Source organism: Cyprinus carpio, unplaced genomic scaffold (assembly GCF_018340385.1).
Source record: "Cyprinus carpio isolate SPL01 unplaced genomic scaffold, ASM1834038v1 S000006003, whole genome shotgun sequence".
Taxonomy (NCBI): Eukaryota; Metazoa; Chordata; class Actinopteri; order Cypriniformes; family Cyprinidae; genus Cyprinus; species Cyprinus carpio.
Window position 1 is genome coordinate 8,719 of NW_024878687.1, and position 6,798 is coordinate 15,516.

The window sequence follows — 6,798 nt, forward strand, 5'->3', positions numbered from 1 at the left end:
CTGAACTGGTTGCAGTTCCACTCTGATTCCATATGAGGGGCGCTCACAGGACGAGTGCAGAATGAATGGAGGTCAATGGCGGTATGCCCCTCAAAATCCCACTTTTCTCAGGATATAATTTTTTGTCTAGTAGTTTGAATGTTGTATTCGAGAGAAAGGAGATCCAAAGAAATTACACATTGCTGGGTGTTAGATTTTTTAGAGTCACTTATTTGCTTTAAAAATTATTTTAAAATGTCAATGACGTCATACAATCAGCGTCCATTAGCAGAATGCTAGCGTGTTATGGGCAACAACAACTTTCAACCTGTAAGAAATCGAAAGGACATAAGTACTCGTTCATTCAACTTTTGACCTATAACCCATGTTGAACTTGCAAAACCTACAATCAGATCTGAGATTTCTCAACGGCAATCAGTGAAAGGGACAAATTTAGCCGTCTAGCCCCATAGACTCCCATTCATTTTGCACTCATGGCGATCGCCCCCAGTGGAACTCTGGTGGAACTGCAAACCAAAATTCGGTACAATAGGACTTAATAGGAGAGGGAAGGCTCTCCGTAGACGGGCTCTGGTTACCCGTGTTTTAAATATACCGAGTCTTTTGGCCCGCCATCTAGTGGCGAAAAAATTATTTTGGCCCGCTTTGGCCAACTTACTTGCCGACCCCTGCTGTACTAGATGGATCAATTTACTTGTAGATAATGCAGTGGGGCGTGTCCATGATTTTATATTTGGGGTGGTAAAGAGGGGGCAAGAGCAGAAATGAGGGGTGGCAAATATAGATCAGTGTTTGTACTCCCCATATATTCTGTTCCCTAACACCAGTGTTAGGAGTAACTAGTTACATTTGACCAAATTACGTAATTTAATTACAAAATAAATGTAAGTGCAGTCTGTTACAGTTACTTGTGAAAATGTTAACAATTACAAAGGGGTTACATTTAATTTTTTTCACACACACCACACACACACACACACACACATACACACATTTAATTGATTTATTTCTTAATTGCATTGACTACTCTAAAACACGAGGCACCATCTATCGCAGACGCAGTGGATGTAATCGAAATACCACTGTTTTGTCATCATGTGCATCAGTTTCTTTGTTCTGCTGAACACAAAGGAGGGAATTTTAGAAGAATGAAGGTTTGCAAACAAGCAGGTTTCTGCCACCATTTCACGTCCATGGTATTTTTTCCATATGCAAGTCAAAGCTGTTTTTGTAGCAAACATTCTTCAGAATTTCTTCCCTTGTTTTAAAGCCAGACCCTGACACTTCTCAGATGAAAACCACACTAAGATGAGGCATAATGGCTAAACAGTCCATTTAGATATGTATGTGTGCATGTATATTTTTAATGGATTGATTTATTAATTCACACACAAACATACAATAGAATAAAGTGAAAACTACAAGAAGAATTCTAATTAAGAGGAAAATTAAATAAACGCATGTCCTAATTCTTAACTTCACTAGGCGTGTTTTGTTTTTGTTTAGTTCGCATGTAAATATAAATAAATAAATGGGTAATCTAATTCTTAGAATAATTCTAGAACAAAGATGGCAAAATGTATCAGTTGACATTCTCAGCATATGAGCATTGAAGCTGTGTCGTCAGTCATTCGTTCCCATCATGCTTTTGAAGAGCGCAGTCAGTGGAGAGCAACTGCGCTCGACGCTGCTCAATCTGACACAGCCGCGCCTCGACCTCGGTGTCTCGCTTGTCTGCGGTAGCTCCGAGTCGACGCCTCGGTTCGTAAGTCACACATATAGTCCTCCAAAACAGTCTCAGTAATATCGAAGACCAAATTGGCAAAACACGAACGAAAGGCTTCGACGCAGCGCTTTTGAATTGGGAAAGTGTTGTTTTTTACGCCCAACAGATCTATGGCCCTAGCTGTTACTTTCACTTTTCGCTCCGACCTTTTGATTTTTGTAAAATCTGCCTTCTTTTCAACGGAAAAGTGATGAATATATTTACTTTTTCCTAACGTTAGGAGGTGTATGCCTGTTTTTCGTGTGTGGTAAGATTTTATTTATTATTTTATTTATTTGTCTCTTTTAAATTCGCCAGTTAAACCACTGGTATTTGCACTAGCTGGTATTTTATTTGATTATACAAGTAGATTTGAAATATTAACTTTATTCTGTAATAAAAAATTGTATATAAATGTAATACTTTGTACCTTGAGACTTGCGTTCATTAGCATTACTTAAAAAAATTATGAAATATAAACGGTATTGTCTGCTTGCGAAATATATTCACAAGCAGAATCTTTTAACGTTTACACTTCATTCAAATCAAGTCACGTTCCAAAGTAATGCTACGAGAAAATAAGTGGAAACAACGTTAGAAGTTACATTCATGTATTTATACGTGGCCCTACTACGCAGCGCGAACAAACATGGCTGCGCCCATCCCGCATTAAAGATCACGATCAAGATCATTTAGAAAGGTTTTTAAACGATTGTTACCATGACATGGTATGCAAGTTTGTGAATATTTTAAATAAAAAAGGAAAAACGAAATAAAGCGATCCATCTGTCGTGTACAGTCACTGAAGAACAGAGATCATTGCGTTCTAAACTGCCAGCAGGCAGTGAAGCCACCGGAAGTGTTCGATCCGCCATCTTACTAATCCCTACCGGCAGAGAGCACCATTGAGTCACATTCAAACCGCTGACCTAAAATCACCCGATTTGAAGCAAATCAGTCAAACGGGACTAGTTTTTTATGTTATGTGTATGTAAATTAATGTTTACTTCAGATGTCTATCTGCAGTGTGTACGGTCTTTTGGGGCAGGATAGCGTATATATTTAAACCGTTTAGGTGGGGTGTGCATTCGCGCACTGATGACACAGGTAACCGATCCAACATAGTATTATAGATCAGTGGGTTAAACCCATTATTTTGTAGTTCTTGTCACTATCACAGTTCATGGCGTCGTCATCACAGATCACCGTTTACGTTAATATTTTTACGAGGAAGAATAGAGGAACTTGAGGGACATATTATTTTAATCAGTTCCGCTATTTTTAAATGATGAACAGTAGCAACACTCGTCTTGTTACAGGCCCAAAATAATGTCAGGCATAATAGAAATGTCCTTTTTATGATCTCCTTATTGACGTCAGAACCATGAAATTAATTCTATATAATTGAAATATTTTTGACATCCAACATGAATTTAAGCAGAAATATTATTTCGGATAGCTCTAAAATTAGCCATAGGCCTGCTGTTAACATGAACGTATCTAATATACATGCAAAGACATATCTTAAACCTGGAGGACAGTTGAGCAAGTTTTTATCGGCTGCAAAATCCATGCATGCATCACAGTTTGATTACAGAGATTCACATTATTTTTCATGTTGCATATTTTTGTCCCACTGTTTCCAGAAATGATTTGTAATGAACTGTTTTGTTTCTTCTTCAGGTGCTTCTGCTGTTGATGCAGACAGAGTGTCAGTGATGGAGGGAGATACAGTGACTTTACACACTGATGTTGAATTGAACCAAAGAGACAGAATTGTATGGTATTTTGGAAACAGTCGCATCGCTATAATCACTGGAGATCTCAGTTTGATCTGTACAGATGTTCAGTGTAAAGAATGGCACTGAGAGATTCAGAGACAGACTGAAGCTGGATCATCAGACTGGATCTCTGACCATCAGAGACATCAACACCACAGACTCTGGAGAATATAAACTGAAGAACACCAGCCCGCAACACTGACAATATCTTTAGTGTTACTGTACAAGGTGAGTTGTTTAAAACATTAATGCCAAGTTATCTGTTTAAATCACATCTCTTTAGTGTGTTTTTGTATCAAGTTTAAACTGCAGTACTAAAATATTTTAGTGTAAATGGTGATAGATGCTGTCTAACAGATATAAATAAAAGCCTTTGCCAAGTTTGACTGTTGCATTCAGTGTAAAAAACATAACCAAAAAATAAATAAACAACTGCCACAAACGCAAAGCTGAGAACTCTTTCTGCTCAACTTTATTTCTCTTTTATTCCAATGAAGGTAGAATTTTCTTTCAGCTATCACTGTCATAAAGGGCTTTGTGAATAAAACTCTTTAGAGTAGTGACAGTTGCTCATTTTAATACCTCTGATTGACTTCATTCATGCTCTTAGCAGTCATTTCTGTGATTGGTGACTGATCTTCATCGCTAAAAGATTGTTGTTAATAGAAATGTTAAAGCAATGCAAGTGCATCTATCATCAAAACAAAATTATAGTGAGCTTTTTTTTTTAGTTTATGAGCTGCAGTTGTGTTCTGGTGGAGAGGACAGTTTCTCATGAGACCCTTATCTTCTGTTACGATCCGTTTAATTGAGGATTTGATGTAAAATAAGTCTGTGATGAGCAAAAATAGATAAAGGATTTTCAGACTGAAATTCATGGAAAATGTAACCACAATGTTGTGTAGTTTTTTCCCCCATCTCTTTCTTTCTTTCATTCTTTGTTCTTTTGTTTGTTTGTTTCGATCCTCCAGCAGCTGTTGGTTTGTGTTTCAGGTGTTTCTGCTGCTGAACGAGATAACATGAAGAGAAAGTCAGTGAAGGAGGGGAGAATCTGTTACTTTAGACACTCGTGTAATTAAAAAACCCAAATGATGTGATGAGATTGTATTTTAATGACATTCTCATCGCTGAAATCACTGGAGATCAGAGTGAGATCTGTTCAGATGTTCAGTGTAAAGAGAGATTCAGAGACAGACTGAAGCTGGATCATCAGACTGGATCTCTGATCATCATGAACATCACAAACACAGGACTCTGGAGAATATACACTGAAGATCAGCAGCAGCAGATTCAGCATCATGAGGAGCTTCACTGTTACTGTCTCTGGTGAGTATCATCTTGTCATTCAGTGCATGTTTCCTTTTATTTTAGAATACAGTTCAATATTTTTTGGTCCACTAAATGAGAAAGTGGATTGATCTTTAAAAAACAATGCCAGGTTTATTTATCAGTTAAAATCAAGAAACACTAATGATCCATGTACAAAAAGTGTAAATATCAGTCAAAGATTTTGATCAAATCAATCAGTCAATTTCTGTCTGTCCTTTCTGTCTGTCAAAAGATGACTTCAGATTCAGGATCGTCTTCAGCTGCCGCTGTTGTTGTTGTTGCTGCTGTGTTCTTGTTGTTGTTGTTCTTCTTCTTCTGCTCGTTGCTTGCTGTGGTTTTCCTACAAACGCAAGGCAATAATGAATGTGAGTATTATATTCAGTTGATTTAACGAGATGGAAATATGAGGATTGTTGTATGAACATATACGTATATTTTGTCTTTGTTCAGCAAACTCAGCAGTGTTTAATTCAAGTTTATCATTAATCAAACAGGCACCGGGAGGCAGCGCAGTGATCCGGTAAGATGATGTCTGCCACTGTACATTTATTATGTTCCAGTGCTTCTGGTTTCATGCACTTTCGGTTATTATTAAGTTGGACAAAATAGATCCTTATAATGCTTGATATTGTGATCTTGTATTTCTTATTTTAATTTAAATTATAATCATAAAACACACAAACTTGTTCTTTTAGTTATTTATAGTAACTAATGAATCTGAAATCTTGTACATTGACAGTAAATAGTCTCTTAAAAAACACATAAAAAAACTCCCCAATGAACTAAATAACAAACAACATAAAAGCAAAAGCACAACTTTATATCTAGTTTGTAGTATGGTGTGTTTGTGTAATTCAAATATCAATCCTGTTCACTTATTTTATCTTCTGTGAATCTGTTTCTTACAGACAGATGATGCTCGAGACACATCCCCGTTGAACAGACTAATTGCTCTCATGCAGATGACTTTCTAATGGGACATCTCATAATGAGACTGAGGACTGCTGATCAGACACAAACTGTAACATTATTTATTATTTTACTTGAAAGGGAAAATTAAGAGAAGATGGGAAATTAGAGAAGGCGCATCAGCAGAAACATTTCTCCACACATATCACAGGTTTCAATGTTAGTGTGTCATTAATAGTGATTTCACTTTGTCATCTTGAGGTGGACACTATTTACACTTTACTTAACACTTTACAAAATTACGTCAAACTGATGTTTTCAGAGGGATCACTGAGAAATGAAACATTTCACTGAAATTTGTAGCAAAGCTTTTGTGATTAGGTAGCAAAGCTTTGGGTTAAAGATTCTGCAAGGATTGATCCATGAAATTCTCCACAATTATGACCTGTATCTAGACTGAAACTCAGGCACTGAAACTTTAAACCCTGTTACAGCCTGCCTAGGTACAATAATAGGCAGGAAAAAAAGTTTATATATATATATATCCATAGTATATATCATTGGAACTTAAGAGAAACTATTGAACCGTAAGTTTTGCTTGTGAAAATAATGTGGCTTACATCAGGCATATATGGCTCATTTGGTAAAATATAGTGAAAATATGGGAGCTTATTGTACAAAAAAAAAACAAACCCCCGGCCCCGTTTTATTCTGATACCCCAAACCTGAGACCTGCATTTTGGTGCAGGAGAGCAAAATGCTGATATTTAGACGACTAAAACGGAAGAAAATTGTGTTAGCTTGTACTGTAAATGCCAATAGTGGGCACCTTAAAACCAGTATAGCAGATAAAATAAAATATGAACATATCAGTTTTCTTCCCCCTATATCTCCCAATAATGTCTTTGCAAGATGATAGTTTAGATGCTTCAATTTCTGCAGTTTTCAAACAGAAAAGATGAAACAATAATTGTTCCTTAAAAAGCTTGAATGATTATATTATGATACAGTTGA

At 36.6% G+C, this 6,798-nt stretch overlaps 1 long non-coding RNA gene across 1 annotated transcript; it reads left to right on the top strand.

Annotated features, from left to right (window-relative positions):
- The first annotated feature begins 1,862 nt into the window (after nt 1–1,862).
- LOC122143515 lies at nt 1,863–5,387 on the top strand. Its single transcript, XR_006159208.1, has 4 exons — nt 1,863–2,033; nt 3,449–3,774; nt 4,540–4,872; nt 5,108–5,387. It is a non-coding gene; the product is annotated as an uncharacterized LOC122143515 (long non-coding RNA).
- The last annotated feature ends 1,411 nt before the right edge of the window (nt 5,388–6,798 follow it).